The 27,245-nt window shown below is 44.8% G+C and overlaps 1 protein-coding gene across 1 annotated transcript in view; it reads right to left on the bottom strand.

The window, feature by feature from the left end:
• Nucleotides 1-27,245, bottom strand: part of ACOXL (acyl-CoA oxidase-like) — a 329,721-nt gene that overhangs the window by 121,464 nt on the left and 181,012 nt on the right. The gene's annotated exons all lie outside the window — the stretch shown is intronic.

The raw sequence follows: 27,245 nt of genomic DNA, 5'->3' as shown, positions 1-27,245 counted from the left end.
GGTTGTTTCCAATTTTACACTGTCATAATAACCTTGATGTCAATATAGTCAGACAAATAGCACCATCCTTTCCTGGATTACTACCTGAGAATAAATTCCCATGAGCTTGCTTGATACAGAAATTCTTAAAGAGGGTCACCCCACCTACAAGAGGGATGCTGAAAACCTGTCCAGGCATTTTTGCCTGGGGGAGCTTTATTGGCATTGGTGGGTAGAGCCAGCCACGCAATGCTTGGGGCAGTCTCAACCAATGGAGAACTGTGCCGTGCCCAGTGTCAAATGGCCATGTGGTCAAACACATGTAGGCCATTGAGTGCCCAGGGCCCCACTCAGTTCCACCAAAGGTTTGAGGTTCTCCCAGTCCCAAGACCTTGGAAGGATTAAACTCCCCTGCCTCTTTGAAGTTAGAGGTGCAGGTTAGGCCAGTGCACCAGTGTCTCGGCCATCCTCTCCTTTCCCATTGCCATGGCAACCTGCAATGTTCCTGGCTGTGACTCGTCCATAAGCCTGGGCCTCAGTCAGCATTCGAGGTTGCCATGGTAATTCTGTGTATAGATGCATGCATGGTTATGCCTTGCTGTGTTTGTGTTTACTTTATTATAAATTACTTTCCTTTGGTTTCTTCAAAGTATTGTCTTGAATTCTTGAAATTATGTCTCTAGATAGGTTATGAGATCCATGATTTTATTTCTGGATAGTAAAGGGAATGTTACAAAATATTTATTGTCAAAAAGAGGGCATTAGGTCCGGTGGGATTGAAAATCACTGTATTACAGATCAAAGAACATGAACATTTTTAAGACTGCTGCTATACAAAGTAAATGCGAAAATCCAACACTGCCAGAATTGGGGAAAATGAACTAACATTAACTAGAATTAAAATTAAAATGGTATAGCATTCAAGTTGTTTAAGTAACACAACACTAGGATTAACATTAACATTTTTTGTTTTTGCTAACCAATTAAATTTATGATGGCTCTAACTCTCTCTCTCTCTTGTTACAAAAGCAACATCATTCCAAGTATTAACAAATTGCTTTTTCTGATTCCCGCCCCTACATAGCTTTCCTTTACTTTATTTTTCTCCATAGCATTTATTGCTACCTGGTGATTCCAGGGCACAGCAACTTGTTTCCTGGCTTATTAACTTTCTGCACCCTGGAATAGGAGTGCCTGGAGGTCAGAGTGTGTTCATCCTTGTACCATCAGACAATGTAAGACACAGAGTTGGGAGCTGAATGAGTGAATGAATAAATAAATTCCTTTCCTGTTCTCAATATCTTATGCAATATGTTCAATTCCTTGATAATCTCTTTTAACTTCTGTCACTACTTCCGCCTTTTCCGTTTAAGCAACTTAAATTGGGAAAATGAACTCACTCTAACTAGAATTAAAATTAGAATGATATAATCACCAAGCTCAGGTGCTAAACTTAAGAGAAAAGGGAGATAAATTGGGTCTTGGCTAATATCACAAAAGCAGATTACTCATTTCAGATCTTTTCTCCTTTTCTAGGTCATGAGACAAGGAAACATGATTTTAAAAATGAGTTTATTTTTTGCTGTTGATGCCCCATTGGTGAAAGATTAAGTGATTGAAGCTATCAGCTACCGTGGGATTTGGGCATTACAGTCTCTAGATTCAGTGCTTTATTTGATAAATTACCAGGGGGAGGTAAAGACAGATCAGTCACCACCTAGACTGGGCATGCAATGAAGATGTGCCTGTTTCACCTCATGGATGTGTTCCTGAATATATTATAATATACTATGTAGTGTGTGTACATGTACATATATACATTTTAAAATCTCTATTTTAAAATAATTATAGACTCACAGAAGTTACAAAGTTAAAACAGCACAGAGAGGTTCTTTCCAGACATCACCCAGATTCCCCCAAAAGTGATCTCTCACATAACAATAGTGATTATCAAAACCAGGAAATTCAATAGAATTTTTACTCATTAAATGTTATAGTTTTTGTATAGATTTCATTATTTAAAATGGACCTAGGAATAGATATTTTGTAAAGTGAAACATTATTTTTTGCAATACAAGTGATTACATCCTTATCTAAGCCTGGTGTTTTGTTTATACCAGATTTTCTTAAGACAACTTGTGTACTATTTCTTTCTAGGTGATTTTGGGTGGTATTTCTGTGGCTCTTTACGCAGTTCCTTTCTACATGTGAATACTCTTTATTTTCTTATACACCTGCTCAGGAGCCCCTTTCTTAACAGAACTGAACAGTCAGAACAACCATGTTCTTTTCTTTCAAAAAAAAGATCCCATCTGCAGGAGGAATCAAGTTAATCTACAGCCAACATTTGGAAAGTATGAGTCTCAGCAATTGTGCAGAATGATGACATCATAAATGTGCACTTATAATGAATATCATATCCATCACGTAGCACTGATTAGGTAACACCAATAAAAGTTATTTTTTAGGTCAAATCGCTTTTCAAGACATCTACGAAGCCACTAGCATTTCTACACACTAAACATTTCACTGATTTATGCTAGGTACAGTGAGACTTGGATTAAAAAGTCTAACAAGTGGGGTTTGCTGCCAAGGCAGAAACACTTAGAGCCAATTAGAATAGAAAAATACAATTCCTAAGGAAAAACCACCAGATATCCATTCTGTTTCCAGGCAGTGGGGCCGCACTTGGGTTTGTACCACATAGGGTAATGGGTCAGCTCAAAGTGGCAATATGTATGGCACTGGGTCCCAAATCATGCTCCAAAGAGCCCTAGGCAGGACTAGCTACATAATTTGGGGCTCAGTGCAAAATGAAAATGTAGGGCCCCTTGTTCAAAAATTAATAAGAATTTTAAGATGGTGAGAACAGAGCATTAAACCAAGCATGAGCCCTTCTGAGTGTGAGGCCTGTACGACTGCACAGGTCTCACCCCATGAAGCTGGCCCTGGCCCTAGGGGTTCCAACAGTATTGCCAGGTAAAATAAAGGACACCCAGTACATTAAAACACTATTTGCTGTTTATCTGAAATACAAATGCAGCTGGGTGTCCTATGCGTTTATTTGCTCCATCTGGCAAGCTAGGGTCCTGAGAGGCAGCTCAGGGGTCACCCAGGGTTGCGAGGATGAAGAAAAGACCAAGTGGACATGATTCTACACCAAGCATTTTAACTTTTCACCTCTTTTTTTTTTTTTTTTCTTTTTTTTGAGACAGAGTCTCACTATGTTGCCTGGGCTAGAGTGCCATGGCGTCAGCCTAGCTCACAGCAACCTCAAACTCCTGGGCTCAAGCGATCCTCCTGCCTCAGCCTCCCAAGTAGCTGGGACTACTGGCATGCGCCACCATGCCCAGCTAATTTTTTCTATATATTTTTAGTTGTCCGGCTAATTTCTTTCTATTTTTTAGTAGAGACGGGGTCTCGCTCTTGCTCAGGCTGGTCTCGAACTCCTGACCTCAAGTGATCCTCCCACCTCGGCCTCCCAGAGAGCTAGGATTACAGGTGTGAGCCACCACGCCCAGCCCTTTTCACCTCTTTTAGATGCTGGACATCCCATCAAGAGAGGATTTCTGTAAAGAGAATCCATAAAAATTCTCTGGCTAGAGGAAATGAAAGAGACAGAGAGAGGGAGGGAGGGTAGAGAATGGAAGGGGAGGGGACATGGGAGAGATGAGAAGGAGAGAGAGGGAAGAGAAGGCTTGGATGGATGGAAGACAGCAGAGGAGAGGAGAGGAGAGGAAGGACTACTTTAAATTAATACATAAACCAACATGTAAGATGTTCTGAGTAATTGCTGGGCCTTAAACATGGATTTGAACTTTAAGAAGGGTGGATGGATGTGAAGCAATGATTTAGGCCCAGCAAAAATTCATGCACAATTCAGTTGAACTTAAGAGTGGTTAGTTTTCTTCTTGTTGTTTTTAGTTAAATCTGGACCAAATTTAACTTTTCTTCTTAGTGTCTCTTCCCAGTTAGAAAATAAAATGGTTCCCTCCTTTGTGATTTCCCTCCTTCATTCTGCGCACGTTTATAGAGCACTTACCGTGTGTAAGGCACCTACTGTTTACATTGAGGGTGGGGGGCTAAAGAGATGACTAAGATTCTAAGATCCGTCTGTGCCGCAGGAGCTTCTGGGCCGGACAGAGATGAGCATTTGCACACACGGCTGTGTGGCCTCCGTGGGGAACAGGCACAGAAGCACAGCAAGTCAGAAGCAGATGCCCTCACTGCGAGGATCCGGGAAAGCCTCACGGAGGAGCGAGCTTTTGACCTGAGCCTTAAAGAACGGGCGAGCTTCATGCATTTGTTCATTCATGTATTCAACACCTAATAGCGGCAAGAGCCATTTGTTTTGAGTATCTATCAACACTAAGGGTAAACCCTGTTCCAAACTCTTTATATGGAACAACTAATTTAATCATCATGACAACTTTGGGTAGTTAACAGAATCACCCCACTGTCCACAGAAGACTACCGAGACCCAGAGAGGTTAAGCCAGGGTCACACAACCAGGAAGTGGTGGGGCTGGGGCTTCAACCCAGAGTCGTCCCTGCTCTTAGTAATTCCACACCTAAGTTGCACCCATTGTATGCCAGGCTCTGTGCTGGGTGCTGGGGATACAAAGATAGTGCAGGGACCCATGGCATCCAGAGGGCCGGGCATGAACAGACGGCAACACGGTATAATGTGACGAGGTGACAGAAGTGAACCTAAAGCTCAGTAGGCACAGACAGGGGCTCACACGGGACGTAAATTCTGAATCTGAAACGGAACAGGAGGGGCGGCAAGGCCATTCAGGGCTGGGGACCGAGTGCCTTTAGAGGCACAGAGGCGCGGAGAGGCAGGCCAGCAGCAAGGCTGGGGCAGTGCTGCCGCGGTGACTGCAGAGCTGCCCTTATTACGGGGAGTGGGGAGGTGAGCGACAGTATCAGCCCCGAGGCCAGTCTGGAGAGGCAGGAGGCCACCAGCTGAGCCATCTCTGCTACCTCCTGTCAGAATTTCTGACCCGCACAGTCCACCGGCCCAACAAAGTGGTTGGTTTTATGCCCCCTAAGTTTGGCGAACTCCCAGAAATGCACTGGCCCAAGGATGAGAACTCAAAATGCTCGCCCGTCCTCACTTCTCCCCAGGGAGGGACACCAACTCCTCCCATCGCCTCCTAGGGCCATGTTGTCTAGAGTAGAAACTTTCTAGAGTCTAGGATAAGGGTCTGCACCTACTGTACACAAGGCTCTGTGGCTCCCCCCACCTCACAGATGGCTTTTGTTTGACACACACCCACCCTCTGTCATTTCACATTAAAAACAAATTGTGTGCTCGCCTTCTGTTGAAAACTTGGAAGCCTGAACCCACATTCTCCCAGAACAACTGTGAGTGGGAGCTGAGGAGCAGCCACAGCCCCCTTGAAAGGGGACAAGGGTCTTCTGTGCGCACCAGCCCCCGCAGAGCCCTGAGACTCAGGCCTCTGCCTGGCCCTGAAGGCAATTGATCTGGTGACCCCTGTGGGCCTGGCCCAAGGATCCCATGCAGCTGGCACGAGGAGCCTGGGAATGTGCCCTGCCCCACCCCTGCCCTCTTCCCATCACCCCCTTCTGGCCCAGTACGTCCTCAACCGTGGAGGCCAGCTGAGGAGCACCAGCCCCCAAGCCCCACACAGACTCTTCTTTCTGGCCCAAACCTCTCACTAAAGAGGCAGAAATGCCAGCTACTCACTCCCAGCCTCTCGTGCACTGGGACATTGGCACTGACCTGGCCACCAGGACCTGAGAGGACCTCAGCTGAAGTGGTCCCCCTAGAACTGTGGCAGCTGTTTTAAGACACCATTGAGATGACCGGGAACTGCTCCCATATCAGAGGAGCTGAACCCAGGAGAGATGCCAGGGATTGAAGGACAGACAGGCCTCTGAGCCAGCCCTGGGGTCACCAAGGAGGATGGCAGGTGTTCTCACGGTTTCAGCCACTTTAGACGGGTGTGTGTGACATGCAGACAAAGGTGTCCTGACTGATAACCTCACTAGCAACTGGGGCCAAATCGAACCCCTAATGCTGATGCGCTCACCTCCCCCAGTGCAGACGGGGCTGCTGCTGCCGTTCCCAGGTTTTCCCATCCGCCCCCCCGCCCTCTGCCCCCCACATTCCCTCACTGCCAGCAAGTTTCCCCGTAGTGCACACACGTGTCAGTCCCCTCCTGACACCCTAACATCAACAACGACACCGTCCAGTGTAGCTCGGATAGATGTGACTTGTGAAGTTATTTTTTTTATTGAAAAGAGAAAGTAACTGAAATCCTAAATCTGCAACAAAACAAATATTTAAACAGCAACGAGGAGAATGTTAAAAAATAAATCTTATTTAGTTTTTTATAACTCGAGTATTATGTAAACCCTTTTGAAGGGAAAAAAAAATTCTCCTTAACCCCCAATGTTGACTTAAGTTGTTTCAAATTATAATGTTACTTAAACATGTTCAAACATAAAACTAGATATAAACACCTTATGTTTATAGCTCTTGTTCAACTATAAACTGTGAAATTAAATACAAGCAAAACTACAAAACCAATGAGATTCAAATAGACAGCCCTAATAGCATGTGGCAGACTGTGTTTGACAGCATGAACTTGGTCCTTTCTGGCCCATGCGGGTTCATATGGGGGGACCATACCCCTGAGGGCTGGGGAAAGAGGCCCCTCTCCCCCACTTCTCTCTGTGGCCTGCAAAAGCCTTTGCTATGATTTGAATGTGTCCCCTCCAAAAGTCAGGTGTTGCCAACGTGATAGTATTAAGAGGTGGGGTCTTTAAGGGGCGATGAGGCCATGAGGGCTGCTCCCTCATGAATGGGCTCAGCGCCTTTCCAGAGAGGCTTCGTGAAGCATTCCGTTGCTTGCCTTTCCACTGCCTTCTGCCATGTGAGGACGCAGCCTTCAAGGCATTATCTTGGAAGCAGAAAGCAGCCCTCACCAGGCAACTTGATCGTGGGCTCCCCCAGCTCCCAAACTGTGAGAAGTAAATTTCTGCTCTTTACCAATTGCCCAGAGGTATTCTGTTATAGCAGCACAAATGGACTAAGACACTTGCCTCAGGCAGCACATCATACCGTCCCCTGGCCCTCACTAAACACATTTTCTTAATCATAGAAAGCCTGCATCTGTTCTTTCCTCATCGGTTCCTGGTGATCGAGGTGGTGTTATCTGGTACCAAAGGGCTTACAAATGCAACACAATCCACCCTCTCTGGTTATACGGTTGCTATCCCGATGATCTACATATAGCACTTAGACTATTTCTGGTCAGAAGAGCGTAAAAATTAAAATGCATAATTAGCACATTCTTGTCAAAAACTCGTAGACCCAACTTGAAAAATAACGCTAAAATCAAACTTGTTGCAAAACTCAGAATCCGTATAGAAGATGAAGGCATGACTTTGGGGAGCAGAGAAGTAAAGATAAACAAGTGGTGCAGATTCAGAAGGCCCCTTTCTCCGGAGTCTCACATGTGGAGTCCTTGAGGAGAGCTTTAAATATTTAGATGGTGCAACATCTGGTTCTGAAAAAATGAGTGCCAACTTTGCGTACGGGTCAATGGATTTAGAAAGAAAAAAACAGAACTCATCTGTTCAAACTACCTTGGTCAGCTTTTCTAAAATGTTCCCAAAGCCCCTCCAAATTCCAAAAAAATGAACAAAATCAAAATCATCCCAAAGCTTCTCCAAATTCCCGCAATGAACGATCACATTTTGGAAATGTGTCGTATCAATTCTGTGCCCCAAACAGATCCTCCAGGCCTCCTCCTCACTCCATTTTCAATGGCCCCACCCTGGCCTGGGCACCACCACCCTCCTGCAGACTGAGGCATGGTCCCAGGCCCACTCTTGGACTCCCCCCACCCCGTGGCCTCCACGGCCTTCCTCTCCTAACCAGGCCTCTGCCTGCCTCTCTGGCCCCATTTCACACACCTGTACACCTCCCCCTAATTTTTTCTGCCATCATCACAGATGATTCTTTCCCCATCTGTAGGGCTGGGGAAAGGTCCTTTGAATCATTTGCCCCTAGTTCTGCGTGGCCTCAGCCCTCCCTTGTTTCCTCTCTCTCTAGGAAGGCAGCTGATCTTTCAGGGAAGCAGAATTGTCACCCATGACCCTGTCACCCCCTGTACCAGCCACTCCTGGCATCCCTGCTGTTGCCATCCAGCTCTCAGGCCCTTTAAGACTGGCACTCCACGGCCATGTGATTGGGTGGACCCAACCGTCTCCTCTGATTTTAGGGGTATTGCACTTTCTCTTTCTGGTCTCTCAGAGTCTTCTCCTACTGGCCACTGGGGCTCGCCTACAGCCAGAGGGCTGGGGCACAGTGAGAATGTTCCTCCAGGCTCACTACGCGGTTCCTTCCTGGTGCAGAAGGAGTTCAAGTTCTTCAGCCCAAAGTCCAGTGCACACCCACTGCCTTATCTGGACTGGCCCCAGGGTCTCAATCTAGCACCTAAAGTCCTGCTTGTCTGGGGTAAGAATTTAGAATTCTCTCCCTGGTGGGAGTGGGGACAGCAAGCCTGCTAGGGGACCACGGGGATGTGCCTGAGCATGCCACACATGGGCCTTTGTTCTCTGGGAAAGGCCTTCCTTTCTTTGTTACTCTTCATTCCTTCTCTTCCCTCCCCTGCTTTTATATTGAAGGCATGAACTATATTTTTTTTTAATAGTTTTAAATATCCTTGATTTTTTAAAATTCAAAACCATATTGAATAATCTCAAAAAGTAAAAGTCTCCTACTCAATCCTTTACCTCCAGGCCCTCACTCTAGAAGTAATCATTTTTAAATAGGTTTTGTTCTACTGGAAGGAGAAGCTTCCAAGTGTCAAGGCCAAATAGAGTCTCATGTCATGTTTCAGTTTGCTTCATAGTCGGGACATGCTCTTCTTGAGTGGTTTTGTTTTTCCTGGAGTCTTAATGGACTTTTCTTTCCCTTGTTTCAAGAAGAAACATGCCTTTTCCATCCTATCACTAAATCTTCTTGCTTCTTTTGGTTGAACAGAAATCATCTCCTTAAAGTCATTCTTTTGATCCCTCCGGCCGCCTGTTTTAATGTGGACTGATTGTTTTTTGGGATTGCCACGTTACTACCATCCAGGTGTTTGTTTACACATACTCCTCTTGGGTCAGTTCCAGGAAGTGCACGTCTTTTAAATTCTCAATTTCTTTAATGCTTTTCTGCAGTTCATCCACAAGTAACATTTCTCAGAAAAGGCATGGCCAGGTTAATTTATTGTGTATTTGAATATCTGTCTTTATTTTGCCTCATATTTGATCAATAATTTGGCTAGCTGTAAACCTTTACATTAAAAATAACTTTCTTCAGAATTTGGAAGGCATTGCTCCAAAGGCCTTTGCCACTTAAAGTGTAGTCCACAGACCAGAAGCCATGGCATCACCTAGGAGACCGATGCGAATGCAGAATTCCCCAACCCCAGAATCTGAATTGGAATAAGACCTCCAAGGATGTACAAGTACATTGGAATTGAGAAGCACTGTTTCATCCTTCAGTGCTGCAGAGAGGTCTGCGGTCAACCTCTTATCCCATACTAAGTATGCAGATGTGTTTGCAGCCTGAGGCTTTGAGGCCCTCTATTTGTCTTGATGCTTTGAAATTCTCCAGGCAGTTTTCAGGCTTTTACCTTTTCTGGTGGGTCCTGCCAATCTCAAGACTTTTGCCTTTCTTCAGCTCTAGGGAACTTTCTTCTATATCTCCAATTTGCCTGCCTCTCTACATTCTCTGCTCCCTCTCTCGGGAATGTTACAGATTTCCTAGACTGATCATCCATACTTCTTAGCCTTTCTCTTTAATTTCCCGTCTTTTAGTCTTTCTGATCTTCATTCTGGGAAGTTTTATCAAATTTGTTCTTTAGCCCTTATATTGGATTTTTTTTATTTTGCAAGAGTATACTTTTATTTGCCAGGCACGTTATGGTTCTCTGAGTGCTCCTTTCTCATAGCAGGCTGTCCTTGTTTTATGGATATGATGTCACATCACATGTCCTTAGAGTTCTTGATTAGTTTTTGTTTCTCTATTTTGTTTCCTCCAGTGTCAGTTATCCTGTTTGTTCATTTTGTTCCTTCTTTTTCATGCTGCTGATTTTTCTTTAGATGTCTGATCAAATTGTTGCTTTTTTTCTTAGGTGTTTTGATGATATTGTGGTTTTATAAGAAAAGGTCGTTATTTTTAGAAAATGAATGTTGAAGTTTTTAGGGATGAAGTATCTTGATATCTATAATTTACTTTCAAATGGTTTCATGTACATACACACACATGTACATTCACTCACACACATAGACACTTAGAGGGTATAAAAGAGAAAATGTGGAAAAGTGTTAAAATGTGATGAAACCAGGTAGAGAGTATGTCCAGATGTTCACTGTACTAGTCTTTCAATTTTTGTCTTGAAACTTCTGTCTGAAAAATTTTCATTGTAAAAGCTGGAAATCAGAAAAACAATACAAAAATATCTGTTGATGCTTGATTGCTGATTCTCTGAATAACCTTAGGAAAGTACACTACGGGGTCTGAAATCCCCAAGGAATCATCTTTCTTATAGGAAAACAGATGTCTGTTTGGTTTTTTTTCCCTCCCTCAGTTCAAATTTAATAAAAGTACAAAATATCACTGGGCCAATGCCCCAGTGGTACATACCCTACTGGTACATGGCATACATCAGCTGGCCTGCCCCACAGCACAGCTCAGGCATTCCCCCCAGGGGAAGAAAAGTTGGCCTTCCCAACCCCTGCAGGAAGGCCTGTCCTGTCCCACACCACATCTTGGCTGAGTCTAAGGTTGAGTGTTTTAAGCACACACAAAAAAAACTTTTGTTCTCACAGCTGCCCGCTGCAGCCCAGCACTAAAACAAGCCAGCATTCCCTTCTGTTTGGAAAAATATCCTTTGCTCTTTTGGACCTTGGGCTTGGTGGTCCCAGTTAGCAGGCACACATCTTGCCATCAGCAGTTCCGAGACAGAAGTCTCTGCAACAGAAGCCACCCAGACCACTCAGGAAGAGGAGTCCCTGCTTGGTTTTTAAGCAAGTTAATGGTAGGTCAGTTGCATTTTTGCATATTTGCACTGTGGGGTAATGAGCAATATATGCAAAGCTTCTTACTGACATTCTTTAGGAAATCTACCAGAATGGATTAGGAAGGGGCCTGTCTTGGAGTATCTTTAATGAAGCAAAAGAAAGTTATAATGGGATTTCATGGGTGTGGGTAGTAATTGGATTTGGTGGAGAGTATAATCAAATTTCACCAAGGGCCTACAACCTCTGCCCCCTGGAAATAATGAAAGGGTCAGGAAACCTTCCCTCTTGCTTAAAGGGAAACATGGAAAGCCTACAGAAACTCCACAGCACATCTCCTCCGTCAAGTGCTGGACGACAGCTCCAGCACTTCAGAATCACGGAAGAGTTTCACCTTCAGGGAGGGGCTGAAAGCACTGCAGGTAATAACAGAACATTGTGAAACTCACTGGCCAGTTTCCACCCTCTAGTCTCCTGAAATTTCCATCTCTACCTCAGTAAGAATCAAAGCAGAATCCAGCGAGAGAAGGGTGGACTCCCTAAGGTGGGCAGATCCCAACGCACAAGTAGGAGGCCACGTGGCCCAATGCAGGTAGCCAGCACCACCTCCTGTCATTGAGTAGGCATCACCCCTGGATGCCCGGCAGCCAGAAACTCTGCGCCCAACCCAGGGCGTGTCTACTGACAGGATTCCAACACAGGAGGGTGTGTGGACCAACCGCAAGCAGGCAGGCTGACCCCTCCGCTGTGTACTCAGGGGTCTCAGTCTCTCACCCCAGGGACCAAGCCCTCCCAGGGCAGGCGGTTAAGCTTTCTTCCCAGGGGAAGTTTCTGGAGCTGAGACAGATGCCATTGCTGTGGTCAGGTGCTCTGATTTCGGAAGCTGGCTGTCCCACTATTAGGCAGACCTTTATGGAAATGCCCGACTCTCTGTGGCCAAATGCCTCTCCTGCTCTCAGTGCCTGTGACCCAGCGTCCCTCCAGAGTCGTGCAGGAGAAACAGTTTCCCTCTCTAGCTGTGTCCACTCAGCTTGTGTCTTAGTCGGCTCAAGCTGCTGATAAAATACCTTAAAGGGGGTAGCTTATAAACAACACAAATTTATTTCTCACAGTTCTAGAAGCTGAGAAGTCCAAGATCAAGGTGCTGGCAGATCCAGTGTCTGGTGAGGGCCCACTTCCCGGTTCACAGATGGCACCTTCTCGCTGTGTCCACACACGGTGCAAGAGGCGAGGCGGCTCTCTTTCATAAGGCACTAATCCCAGCCAGGAGGGCAGAGCCCTCATAACCTAATCACCCTCAAAGGCCCCATCTCCGAATACAATCACCTTGGGGATTAGGTATCAACGCGTGAATTGTGGAGGGACACAAACATTCAAACCACAGCTGGTGAACCCATCCATTTCATCCCAAATTCATACCATGCTTTCCATTCTCCAAAAATTAATCAAAATCCTTGGTCTTCTAATGGCTCCTCTCCCACTGTCAGTGCCATTGCAGACTTATTCTCTTTTATTATTTCTTCTAGTCATTTCAGTAGGATTTGAAGAGGGAGGAGCATCAGCGAGGGTGCCCACATCGTCACCCTCAACCAGAAGTCCTCCCCTCGGGGTCCAGTCCTTCTTGTGCTGCAAGGTCTGCGTGTCTCCTGCTTCCCCTCTAATTCTAGATGTCTTGGCGTTGCTTCCCCCCACCCCGCGCCCGGCACCACCACCACGGTTTATCTTCCCTCTTCTTAGCAGCACAGCCAGGAAGGGCACAAGCCTTATCGTAGGACAACACATGCAGAAAAAAGTTAACACAGCAGGCCCGAGACTGCTCCCCTTGGAAAGGAGGCGCTTGGCTGGCATCCTCCGGAACTTGGATAGGGGAGGGTTGCCACCACTCCCTCCCTGATAAGGTGCTCACTGTGCCTGAACCGTGTGTGCAAACAAGGTAGTTTATGCTGAACACCTGCTTTCCTTCTGAAAGTCTGCAATTTGATACATCCTAGGCAGAGGGTGGCTACCTGACCGACCCCCAAGAAAAACCTTGGATGCTGAGTGTCTACTGAGCATCCCTAGTAAACAACATGTCACAGTGTTGTCACAACTTGTTGCTGGGGAATTAAGTGTGTACTACATGGTTTCACGGAGAGAGGACTCTTGGAAACTTGCCGTTGGTTTCCTCTGGACCTCAGCTCATGCGCCTTTTCCCTTTGCTGATTTTGCATTTTGTGTTTGTGGACGGGGGATGAGAGAGAGAGCGATGTGTGTGTGTGATGTGTGTGGAGGGGTATGTGTGTGTGTGTGAGAGAGAGAGGGGTGTGTGTGATATTGTGTATGTATGTATTTTTTACACATGATTTTGCTGTAATAAATAATAGCCATGAGCACAACTATATGTCCAGTCCTGTGAGTTCTCCTAGTGGATCATCAATTCTGAGGGTGGTCATGGGGACCCCCAACACACACCACTTATACAAGAAGTGTTTCCAGCTGGCTCATGGCTTTAGGTTGCATTTTTCCAATATATGTCTGGAAGATGTCTGTCTGGCAAAATGGCCAAAGAAAGCTTACACAGTCTGGACTCAAGGCCTCTGGTTATCTCCTTAGCAGACTAGGAAACTGGGCCATCCCCTGGTCCCTTCCTCAGCCTCGGCCTTGGAACACCTGTATGTGTTCTCAGTGCACAGGGTGCTGCTCTGCTCTTGGTGGTGGTGACCATCCTCCCGGCCAGGCGCTCAGGCTCCCCGCAGCCCGGCATCCCTGCATGCCACTGCTGTCTGTGGGCCAGAGCTCCTCCTTCCATTTCCCATCTCCCACTCTCACGATACATAGAAAGAGGCCCTGTTTCTCCACACGCTTCCACTTTTGTTCGCAGTTAGAAACTGTGACCATTCCCATAACAAATTAAACAGCCTTTCCATAATGCTCACAAATGGGAGCTTGCAATTAAAACACTAAATCACAACCTCAGGGTCAAGCGATGTGGAACATGTTGAAGTTTAAAATATACTCCCAAGGAGAAAGTCGTCAAAAAAACTTCACACGCTTGGATCACCCGCTGAGATGAATGTGAATTAGTGGAATGTCTAAATTACCAAATAATCTTAAGAAGTGGTTTTGTTACAATATTTGGGCAGGAGGGAGACAAAAAAACAGACAAGTTTTTTAATGTACCCCAAAATGTAATGTAAGCCCATTGTAAGTCTTAATTCCCCCCAAATAATTTGCTTTACTATAGATATCTCTAAAAGTTAGAATAATAAGAAGGAGAGGAGATCTGCCATTAAGTACCACGCGATATTTTACTTCTCAGTGGACTGTGCTGATACCTGTAGACTGTTCTTAAATGTCTGAATTACTCTTTAGGTTAGCAGTTCTTCCATTACAAAAATCAGCCATCCTCATTATAACACATTTTAAAAATACATAAAAATGGAAACACTATTCTTTCACCCAGAACCCTTATAACATAGAGATACCAATATTTTGCTTTATTTCTTACTAAGCTTATGAATGCATAGATTTTTGTTTTATTTCTTCTATTCTGATTTTTTTATACAATTGTAGATTCATTTGCAAGAATGCAATTATAATAATGCAGTTGTAAGAAATAATTTGGAGATCCCATGCACACCCTTTACTCAGTTTCTCCTAGAAGTAACACTTTGTGTAACATTTAACAGCATCCCAACCAGGAAAAATAATGTTGGTACAATCCACAGAATTGATTTAGTTTCCACCAGTTTTACATGCAGTCACTTGTGTGTGTATGTACATGTGCATGTGTTTAGTTCTATGCAATTTTATCATATGCATAGATTTGTGTGACCACTACCACAGTGAGGATGCAGAACAGTTCCTTCACAGGGTCCTGCAGGCTGCCTTTTCATAGCCACATCCACTTCCTTCTCTTTTCTGTCCATCACTCCTGGCAACACTGATCTGATCTCCATTGTTATAATTTTGTCATTTCAAGAATGGTATATAAATGGAATCCTACAGTATGTAGCCTTTTAAGATTGGTGTCTTTAACTCAATACCCAAGTTGTTGTGAGTATCAACAGTTCCTTGTTTTTTACTACTGTGTTGTATTCCACGGTATGGATGCACCATGGTTTCTTTAAGCATTCACCTATTGAAGGACACTTAGGTTGTTTCCACTTTTTGGCTATCATGAATAAAGCAGCTATGAACACTCACATGTTTTGTGTGAATGTAACTTTTCATTTCTCAGGGAGTAAATACCCAAGAGTGTAACTGCTGGGTTGTAGAGTAAACACACATTTAGCTTTCTAAGAAACATCTATACTTTTTTTCTAAAGTGGCTGTAACATTTTATATACCCACCAGCAATGTATGAGTAATCCAGGTTTTCTCCTTCCTTGTCAGCATTATACATTATTAATATTTATTTATTTTAGCCATTCTGATAGAAGTGTAGTGATATCTCATAGGAGTTTTAATTTGCATTCCCATAATGATTAAAATGACGTACATGTTTTCACATATTTATTTGCCATTAGCATATCTTCGTCAGTGAAATGTCTGTTCATGTTTTTTGACCAGTTTCTAGTTGGATTGTTTTTCACTGTTGAGTTTTGAGAGTTCTTAATATTCTAGACCCAAGTTCTTTGTTGCAGGTGTCATTTGCCAATATTCAATATCTTCTACCTGTCTGTAGCTTGTCTTCTCATCCTCTTCATAGGTTCTTTCACAGAACACAAATTCTTAGTTTTGATGAAATCCAGTTTAATCAATTATTTCTTTTATGAATTATGCTTTTGATGTCAAGTCTAAGAATTTTTTTCCTTAGCCCTGGGTCTCAAGCATTTTCTCCTAAGTTTTTTTCTAAAAGTTTTATAATTGTACATTTTACATTGAAGCCAGTATTCTATTTTGAGTTAAATTTTTAATAATGTAGGAGACTTAGGCTGAGGTTCATTTTATTGCCTGCGGATGTTCAATTACTCCAGCACTAATTCTTCCATTGAATTGCTTTTTCAACTTTGTCAAAAATCGGTAGGGCATATTTGCATGGATCTGTTTCTGGGTTTTCTATTCTGGTCCGTTTGCCCACGTGGTATCTCTTCACCAGCAGCACACTGTACTGATTACTGTAGCTACAGAATGGGCCTCCACATTGGGTGCAGTGACTCCTCTCACTTGGTTTTTCTTTTTCAGAATTTTATTTTAGCTATTCTAGGCCCTGCACCTTTCCATATAAACTTTAGAATAAGCTTGTCTATGTCTACACAAAACTTTGCTGTGATTTGCTAGGAATTATATTAAATCTATAGGTCAATTAGGGAAGAACTGACATCTTGCCTAAGCGGAGGCTTCCAGTTCATGCACACAGTACATCTCTCCATTTATTTAGGTCTTCTTCGATCTCTTTCATCAGCATTTTATAGTTTTTAGCATATAGATCCTATACATGTTGTGTTAGATTTATACCTATGTATTTCATTTTCTTTTTTTCTTTCTTTATTTTTTATTTTATTTTTATTTTTGGGGGACAGAGTCTCATTCTGTCACCCTAGCTAGAGTGCAGTGGCGCCATCATAGCTCACTGCAACCTCAAACTCCTGGGCTCAGGCAATCCTCATGCCTCAGCCTCCTGAGTAGCTGGGACTACAGGTGTGTGCCACCATACCCAGCTAATTTTTTCTATTTTTTGTAGAGATGGGGTCTCACTCTCACTCAGGCTGATCTCAAACTCCTGACTTCAAGCAATCCTCCCACTTAGGCCTCCCAAAGTGTTAGGATTACAGGTGAGAGCCACCATGCCGAGCCTCCTCTTTTTGTAGATTCTTTGAAATTTTCTATGTAGACAAACATGTAATCTGCAAATAGGGACAGTTTTTACTTCTTCCTTTCTAATCTCTAAGTCTTTAATTCATTTTTCTTGCCTTATTGCATTGCTAAAACTTCCAGCATTATGTTGAATAACAATGCTAACAGTGCTTTTTTCCTGATTTTGGGGGAAAAAGCATTCAATGTTCCACTATTGAGCATGATGTTAGCAGTAATTTTTATAGATGTCCTTTTTTAAGCTGAGAAAATTCCGTTCTTTCCTACTTTGCTGAGAGTTTTTATCATGAATATTTGTTGGATTTTGTCAAGTGTTTTTTCTGTGTATTTTCATGTGTATTCTGCTATTGTAGGACTGGGTGTTCTACATATGTTAATTAAATCTTATTGCTTGATCATGTCTTTTGGTTCTACCATATCCTTTCCGATTTTCTGTCTAGGAGTTCTGGCAACAGCTGAGAGTGATATGTTGAAGTCTCCAACTATAATATGACTATTGATTTGTCTATCTCTTCTTTCATTTCCACCAGGATTTTTCCCAGTACATCACAATATCATGTTGTATAGTTTTGTAATTTATATATATCATATTTTGTATATAAGTCTGTCAATCAATCTATCTCTACCTATCTATACCTCATCATAGTCAGTGGTATTGTTGTTTTACCACTTTGAGTGCAGTGTAGAAACTTTACTTACATTTAGGTCTCTTCGCCCTCCTCACTTTTTAAATACACTTGTCTGAAGTATTTCCTCTACATATGTTGAGCAATACAATTCTCTCCTTATGAGACTGATAATACAAGTGCTAGCTCTTCTGTTATTGTTCCACAGATCCCCGCAATTCTGTTCATTTTTTATTCTCTATTGTTCAGATTGGGTAAATTATATTGATCCATCTTCAAGTTCACTAATTCCATTCTCTCTCATGTCCACTCTATTATAGGGGTCATTGTGCAAGTTTGTTATTTCAGTTCTTATATTTTTCAATTCTATAACTTGCATTTGGTCCCTTTTTATTTCTTCTATTTCTTCGCTAATATTTTTCTATTTTTAAACTTTGTTTCAAGGGCATTTGTAATCACCTTTGAAGCACTTTTATGGCAGGCACTTTAAAATCTTTTTCAGATAAATCCAACATCTGATTCTCTTGGTGTCAGTATCTATTAATTTTCTCATTTAAGTTGTGATTTTCCTGGTTCTTTTATGGCAAGTGATTTTTCTATTGTATGCAGGGTATTTGGATATTATATTATGAGATGCTATGTAATCTTGAAGTGTAGCAAAAGGTCCTGGTGGGTGTGTGTATGTTCGTCTTCCTGCTAAACCCCACCAATACCTCCCTGGTGAAAAAGGAGCACTGGCTCCTTTTTGCAGATGGAGAGGGTATAAGCTCAGCTCCCTCTTGGCCCTGCTGACACCAGGGCAGCGGAGTGGGGAAGCAGAGTGCCAACTAGCCCTATTTCCCACCACCTCATTGTGCCTCACTGATGCTGGGTGAGGTGGAAGCTCAGCTCCTCACTGGCTCCTCCTAAAACCAGGGGAGGGGGAAGCAGAATATTAACTACTCCACTTCATAGCTCTTCGTTCTACTGATGCCAGGTGAGGCGGAGGCTCAGCTCCCCGCCATGTCCCCTTTGGGGGTTGAGGGGGCAGGGAGGGAAAGAATCAAAATAGCCACTAGCCCTGCTCTGCACTGCCTGGTCTAGTTTCTTGTTGCCATGTGGGTGTGGAGCTTCTGCTCCTCGCTGGACCCACTGACATCAGGGGGTGGGGATAATACAGAGTGGTGACTGGCCCCACTCGCACCTCCTGGTTTAGTCTAATTGATGTCAGGGAACTCGGCTCCCTACCAGACCCCTGCTGATCTCGGGGTGGGTGGCTGAATCATACCAGTGATGACCTCCACCGTGTGGCACCTCATTGGTTCTTGTTGCTGCTGGGTGGAGGTGGAGGCTTGGCTCACCAATGGGTCCTGCTGATACTACCCTGATGGAGGAATCTAAGCACCACCTGTTTCCACCAGGATAGGGATAGAAGATTAGCTCCCTACTCAGCCCAGCCAATATCAACAAGCAGGGCAATGGGAGGGCTACCCTCCGCTTCTGCCTACTTCCTTGCGTCAGGGTCAGGTGGAAGATCACCTCCCAGCTGGGCCCTTATGAAAGTGTTGAGGGTAGGTGGAGATTGATTACGTTTTTCTGTTGTGTCTGACTGATGTAGAATGGGTATTTCCAAAAAGATTTTCTGTTGTTAGGCCACCATCTTCTTGGTCCTTCAGCTAGGGACAACAGACTTCTCTTAGAGCATATTTTGCCTGTGCCTGCTAGAGATTCAGAGGGGATACATCCTATCTTGGGTATATAGGAGGCAATAAAGAAATCCAAAAAACTTACTGCTGTTTCACTCCTCGAGTCCCCAAGTCCCTAGGCAGCCACTGCCTTCTTTCCCTCTTTCAGAGTGTTCCTATGCTTGTCATGTTATGTCCAGAGAGTTTAATTATTAAGAGGGAGGATTGGTGAGCATTGGGGCTATCCCATCTCAACAAGCCAAAAGTCCCTATTATTCTTTCTTAAAAACCCAAAATTGTGATCACATTTTATATACGGTGATGAGCTGCATAATGACATTTCAGTCAATAATGGATCGCATATACAACTATGGTCCCATAAGAGTATAACAGAACTGAAAAATTCCTATCGCCTGGTGACATTATAGTGGTTGTAGCCACTGTAACATCATAGTGCAACATATTACCTTCTCTATGCTTAGTTAGATATGTTTAGATACACAAATACTTAAATACAAAAATTGTGTTACAATTGCCTAAAGTATTCAGTAAGGTAACATGCTGTACAGGTTTGTAGCCTAGGAGCAAACAATAGGTTATACTATATAGCCTGCGTGTATAGTAGGGTGTACCATCTAAGTTGGTGTAAGTACACTCTATGATGTTCACGCAAAGACAAAATCACCCAACACATTTCTCAGAACTTATCCCTGTCATTAGGCAACACAAGACTGTATAATTGTGTATAATTTTTACTTACCATATCATAAGTTTTAAACTTCTGTTATAAACAGAACCCTTTGCAAGTACAATTTTAAAGGCTATATAATTCCCCACTGACTGGTCAGAATATGATTTATACAGTATAATCATTTTCCTATTGCTGAAAATTTAGATTCCCATATTATTGCTATAATAAATAATGCACTGATGAAATGTTTGTGTCTTAAAGTTGTCTATATTTAAGATTATTACCTTAGAAGTAGAATCACACATGGTCCAACAGCAACATGCAAGAGAAGCCCTGTGCCATCGCCAACACTAGGACTTCAACATACTTAAACTTTAAACTTTAAGTTTAAAGTTTGAACATGAGCCAATTTGCTAGAAAAAAGACAACAGTATTGCAATACGTCCTAATATGCATTTCCTTGATCATCCGTGAGGCTAATCAGTTATCCTCCTTTTGTAAATGGGCTTTTCGTGTCTTTTGCCTGTTCATATTCTTGGGCCCTACATACTTTTTCAGAATAGCCTTCCCTGTGGAAGAATCTGCCTTAATATGTACAAGTAGTTTCTTAAACCAAGATATAATTCAAGGTCAAAGATCAGCTAAGAGAAAAATAATTTAATCCTCCATTCAGCTACAGCAAATATCAAGTGCCTAACAGGAAAGCACCTGCCAATTAAATAAAGACATCAGATAAAGATAAAACATACGAAACACTTCAGCTTTCTGCATAACTCCTGATCTTGCAAATTATCTCGTTTAAAAAGAACAAACATTTCCTGAATCTTACCTGAAGCATAACAACATTGTCACCTTCAAAAGTGACAAACACATCTGTGTCACACTTTAAGCCTGAGATTCGGTTTTCCATCATGTAACCCTATTGCAGAAAAAAAAAAAAAAAGCATATTTTAAATTTGCAATCCCATCATTATACAGGACTAACATTTTCTTTGAAATTAAAAAAATATACAGAAAATTGAAAAAAAGACAATAAACATATTTCTCCTACCCAGGGTAACCACTGTAAGAATTTAGATCCCTCGTATTAGCTTTTGGTCCATAAATATTATTTTGAGTCTTGCCATCACTAGTAGTAAAAACATTCAAAAACAATCATGTCATATTTCTCCAAAATATTTCAATACATTATACTGATTTTTTCCTATCTTTCTTCCAAATCTTATGAATGCTAATAAATGTCAAGCTATGGGTGATTACACTTACCATATGCAGGAGAATGATGCCCCCTACCCCCGACAACCCTTCTGAAAATTAGCAAATATACCTACAAAAATTCTTGGGAGGTAACACAAAAATCCTAAATTGCCAACTGTCACTCTGCATCTTGATAGTATCAAATATTCCACATCATAAATTCACACTCCAGCTAATTTTTTCTTTTTTCCTTTCTTTTTTTAACTCTCTGAAATCTTTATTCAAATGGCAGCAAGCTGCTGCTCATTTTCAAAGTGTTGCCAGTGTTTCTGCACAAATGAGAGAATCAGCGGCACAAGGGAAAGCAGGCGCCACCCCAAGCAAAACACGAAGGAAGCAAAGCTTGTTTTTGTTTGGCCCCAGGTCCTTCCCCTCTGAAGGCCTCTCTCTGCGCCACTCTCCTTCCGGCTGGTTGCTCTCCCCAGGACATCTCCAGAACCTTTCCCATTGTCCAAATCCACTTCCACAAATCACTCCTGCCTAGAGATCATAAGCAACTGTCCTGTTACTTCTCCTAGGAGTGCTTACAGTTAGCACTTTAGCTCTGAGTAAGAAATGACAAGTTTCATCCCTGTTAAAATTTTCAAACCACGTGGACCCATGGGGAGTCATACACTCCAATCTCCAGGTACCCTAACGCCTAGGACACCAGCTCCATTTCTGAAAATGGCCACAGGAGTCACAGAAGCCCGGACTTGCAGAGTGCTGCTGTCTGCAGAGCCTTGCAAACCTTGAGCGTCAGCCCTGCTCCTACAGGACAGCCACCCTCTAGGGCCCGGCCGCCTTCCCCTTTTCCCCACTGGACATTGTCATCGCCTACAGCATGCAGGAGCAAAGGAGTTGTCACAAACCCAGCAGAATCCTTAATTACTTTCATAAGGTTAAAGTCATTTTATTTATAGATAAATAAATCAGTAAAATATCCAAACCGAAGTTCATTGCTCCCAACCCCATAATCACAGAGTTAAACCCACCTCAGAGGCAAACCACGTGAAATCAGGTTCTGACAGAAACGTATTCATGCCTCAGAGTGTCCTCCCAAGGCTATAGCCGGCTCATTTTCATCCTTTTAATTCTACCACATATTAGTGCCCATTACAAGCCAGATAAGTGCTGGTCTTTATGCAAACTTCATTCATCTCACTTAATCCTTTTCATCCTCACAGCAGCCCTGTGAGGTAGGCATTACCCCATTTTATAGATGAAGAAAGTGAGGCTCAGGGACTGTGTTGGAATGTTCTTGAATCATCGCTCAAGTTCTGGCGTGGAAAAAGATTAACACTAAATACATCACCTCAGTGTTGAGAAGAAGCAGTTAAACCTAGGCAGCAGCACAGCTGCTGAGCGCTCAAAACATTATAATAATATTGAAGAAACAGGGTACTTTTTTCTGTGCATTTTGCTCTGGTCTCTTCCAGTGGGAAAGAGGGCAACAGGTTCTTTGCTGTTTTCTGACTCTTTTAAACTTGTTCACACCCTGCGCTGGAAACTGCATGGCCAGAGGGATGATCTTCTCAAAGGGCAGAACCAGCAAACAGGTACAGTTTCTCAGAGAACAGGCAATGGAATCCTGTGAACATGCAGACATTTTTTCAAATGCAATATAATTTATTTATCTCCTGTGTGGTGAAACTCAGCTTTGAACTGCGCTTCTAATTTGAAAGTCAAGTAAAACTGCATGTTGATTCTGGACTTGCCATGGCCCTCAGAGCCAAGGTAACAAGGCTCGCGGCCCTCAAAGAGCTTGCAGGCAACTGAAAATGAAACAGCAACGAGGAAAACCAAAGTCCAACCATTTCAAGGGTGGTGAGGGGAGGGCTGTGGCTGGCAAGTTGCTTCCCATCTCCTGAAATTACCAAGGGTGTATTTACCGTCTCACTGACTTAGAATAGGCCAGAAAGGCCCAGCCTCACCGAAATCTCAATCCTTGGGACAGCCGAGGTGACCCATTTGGAAGCTAACCAGGCTCAGAAAGTCCCAGCATCCCTGTTCCGGGTACACGTGTGTGAGGGTTCAGAGAAAGATCCACGACATACAGAAGTTACTGAATGGGGTCTTGCAGCTGTCTTCTTGACAGATTTAAATTCTACACTTGGGACCCCAAATTCTTTGGAGAGAAATGATTATATACAGTTTGTGTGCGTGTGTCTGTGTCATTTTGTAACTAAAAATGAACTCATTTTTTATTAATTACTAAAGGCAATACATAAGCAGTATAAAATAAAACCCCAGGAAACTAAAAAAGAAGAAGAAGGAGGAGGAGGAGGAGGAGGAGGAGGAGGAGGAGAAGGAGAAGAAGAAGAAGAGGAAAAGATAGAAGTCACCTACCACCTCCCAGTGTGGAAGATAAATGGGTGCCTGAGAAAGAAAGACCCCAGAAAAAAGATTAGGATAGGAACTGGGGATCACAAGGATAGAGACAGGAGCTGGTGGGGGACTAGGGGAGAGACCGAGAAACCAACGACAAAGCGGGTCTGGGTAAAAGGGAGCCATGGAGTGTTGGGGGAGGAGGGGGGTCGTGACTATGCATGGGAGATCCAGTTGGAGAAGACCTTCACAAGTCTTTACAGACCAGCACCCCAGAGTGTGCCCAGAGAAGGGACAGTCACGTAGGCCGTTACTAAGGTGCAACTTTAGAGTGTGTGTTACATACAATGTGTCATTCCTACTCTTCACAATGACATCTCATCACTTAAGTTTTCTGGATGAGAACACTGAGATTCAGTGAGGTTCCCCGCTCCATTCTGGCCACACTGGCCTTGCCCACATCCCCAGGGTCTTGCAATACTCTCCCTCTGTCTGGAACATTCCCCTCAGATGTCCGTGGGGCTCCCTCCCTCACTTCATTTCCATCTCTGGTCAGAAGTTTCCACCCCGCTGTCTCAACAGCTGCCCTACCCACCACCTTCACTTTCTAGCTCCTCCCCTTTAAGACAGGCAGCATCACCCCATGCTCCTGAGATCTGAGTTGGGATCGCCTTAGGGAGCAACTTCCCAGGGCCTCTGCTCCCACCATGCCCTGACACCCCCTCGTGCCACTCCGGCCTCTAGATGATGCCCAACTTTGACTCTGAGATGTTGCTCGGCCCCAGCCATGGGGCTCTGCCTTATATCCCGTGTCCACTGCATGTGAATTCTGTGTTCCCTCTCAGAGTGCCCGCCCAGAACAGGGCTGGTGGTGGGATCCAGGGGGCGTGCAATGCTTGTTTCCTGGCCTCTCCATCCACTCACATATTTCTCTGTCTGTCCAGCCATCTGTCCTCCTTGCTGAAGAGAAGAGTGCACATGGGCATTGAGTTAGAGGGCACTGGGCTTCAACCCCAATCCGCCGCTCACATGCAAACTGACATCCATTCAGTCAGCCAGCACTGCCTGTGCTCTTACAGTGGGCCAGGCTCGTTTTTGTGCTGGGGATGCAACAGACAATGAGACAAAGACTGTGCCTTCATGGAGTTACAGTCTAGAAGGGACAGACAGGCAGTAAAAAAATTTTTGAAAAGTAGATTACGGCACTGATGTGCAATTATAAGAGAATAATATGCTAGAAAAAAATAAATCAAGGTAAGAAGACAAAGCATGAAGGTGGCGAGTGGGGCAGCTGTTTGAGACGAGAGGACTCCGGGCAACTCGCTGGGCTGGGAATTCTGACCAGAGATGGAATAAGGCGAGGGAGGGGCCCCATGGAGACCCTGGAGGCAGGGCGGACACAAGCCCATGGGGACCTGCGCTCATATACGGTGCTCTGAAAGCTGGCTGAACACAGCTGATGGTAACACAGCCCAGCTACAGGAAGAGCGGGTGCAGAACGGCTCAGGCAAACTCCGCCCCAGCTCCCGCAGCCTGGGCGCCGAATGGTAGCGGTGCTGCCAGGCAGTGTCCCGGCACCCCTGATTCTTGGGGGGAGGGTGGCCCAAACTAGAGGCGGCACAGCTCTCCCAGAGGATGTGGAGGTGGCCAGCCCTCACAAAGACCAGGACAGGCACGGCAGGACAAAGAGCCCCGGGCGAGGGGGAAGGAAGGAGCCTTTCCTGGGCCCTGGTCACAATCAGCAATCAGCTCTTTTCAGGGGAATGAGGTGGCGGAGGAAGCAAGAGACCAAGACTCCGCACCTTCCCTAGGTGTCTCATGGTCAGAAAAAACTCTGCACTTAAAGGGCCTTTGAGCAAGTGCCCAGGACACACGAAACCAGAGAGTGACACTGAGTGAGCTGGAGCCACAGGGCCGGAGAACATGACCCAGGGGCACTGCGCCAGGAGCCAACAGCCCCTGCCCAGGGTTCATGGTGCTCGGCAGGGCTGTGGTCACAGGCTCAGAAGAGAAGGCTGAGCCACAGAACCGTGCTGAGCACCCTGCGATCCTGATCCTTGATCAACGAACTCTCTGTCATCTTCCCCAAGCCCTGGGTAAGGCCCCGAGCCAGGCTGAAAGTGTCGTCCTCCCTCCACCAAGCACAACTCTGAGGTTTTCCCAGCTCTGTCCCCAGAGCCCCATCCACCTGGGCCCTTTGATTTGCTCAGAGGCAACACTTCCCAAGGAGCCTCGCCTGCCCGGAGGAGGCCGCACAGACGTGGGTGAGCCAGGATGAGGCACCTGGACCGAGTCCACTTTTGCCTTAGGTGGAAAAGACCTGTTAGGTCCTGGGGCAGGGCAGGGACCACGCTGCAGGGACTCGTGCAGGTGTCATACTTTCTCCTCTCGAGTGCCCCATCCCTCCCGGAGCCAAACGTCCTCGGTGAGAACCTGCTTCTGCCTCCTTAGTGCCACAGGGTACCAAGGGACACACCCTTCCCATGGTGTTGTCCAGAGGGGTCTGAAGTATTCTGGGGAAATAACCGTGGCTGCCCGTCACGTTCTCCACTCCCACTCCTGCCGCAGGGCGTTTTCCCTCCCACTGCCAGCCACGGGGCTCCCTCCCTGCCCGGGGGATTCTGCCTCATTTCTCTAAGCCTCAGGACTGTCTGGGCTGTAACTGGGGGGCCACGGACGTCCATTCAGCAGGAAGCCTGCCACCTCACACACGATTCTCGGGCTTCGGCTCCCCCAAAGCATGTGGCTGCCCTCCTCAGCTAAGGTGGTGCTGGTTACAGCGTGAGGGACTCCAAACAGTCGTGGTGGTTCTTCCAGCTTTGACGGACAGCTCTGCTCACCGACGCGCCTAGCAGCCAGGCTGGCGGAGTCTCCTCAGGGCTGGCGTGTGGCTGCTGAAGCCTCGCCCTGTTTGTCTCTGTTGGGAATCTCTCCACTGCAGGCCCTGATCATGTGGCCCTCGGTATAGCTCATTTGAGTTTTAATTTTAAAACTAAAAATTTACTTTGGGCCGGGCGCAGTGGCTCACGCCTGTAATCCTAGCTCTCTGGGAGGCCGAGGCGGGCAGATCGTTTGAGCTCAGGAGTTCAAGACCAGCCTGAGCAAGAGCGAGACCCCGTCTCTACTAAAATTAGAAAGAAATTAATTGGACAACTAAAAATATATAGAAAAAATGAGCTGGGCATGGTGGCGCATGCCTGTAGTCCCAGCTACTCGGGAGGCTGAGGCAGGAGGATCGCTTGAGCCCAGGAGTTTGAGGTTGCTGTGAGCTAGGATGATGCCACGGCACTCTAGCCTGGGCAACACAGTGAGACTCTGTCTCAAAAAAAAAAAATTTACTTTGGAGAAGCCTAGCAAATGGTATGGAGAGCATGACTGCCTATGATACAGGCTGAATTGTGTCCCCTCAAAATTCATATGCTGAAGCCCTAAACCCCAGTACCTCAGAATCTGACTGTATTTGCAAATAGGACCTTTAAAGAGGTCATTACGATTAAAGGAGGCAATCAGGTGGCCTTAATCCAGTATGACTGATGTCCTTATAAAGAGAATGGGACACAGACACACACAGAGGATGACCACGGAAGACACAGGCAGAGCATGACATCTACAAACCAAGGAGAGAGGCTTCAGAAGGCACCAACCCTGCCACACCTTGATCTCAGACTTCCCACCTCCAGAGTTGCGAGAAAATAAATTTCTATTGTTTGAGCCCCCAGCCATGGAACTTGGTCTGGCAGCCCTAGCAGACTAATACAGTGTGTGTTTGAGCTGAGATACAAATCTGGTTTGTTTGCGACCACAGTAAATCAATGTTACCTGCGTCTCCGACATGAACGAATCTTTTGGAGTCTGAGGAAATCACTTTCTACATTGC

The sequence above is a fragment of the Propithecus coquereli genome, unplaced genomic scaffold (assembly GCF_000956105.1).
Source record: "Propithecus coquereli isolate 6110/MARCELLA unplaced genomic scaffold, Pcoq_1.0 Scaffold171, whole genome shotgun sequence".
In the NCBI taxonomy this organism is placed as follows: domain Eukaryota; kingdom Metazoa; phylum Chordata; class Mammalia; order Primates; family Indriidae; genus Propithecus; species Propithecus coquereli.
Note: the sequence above shows the minus strand (reverse complement) of the source record. Positions and strands in the feature narration are given on the sequence as shown.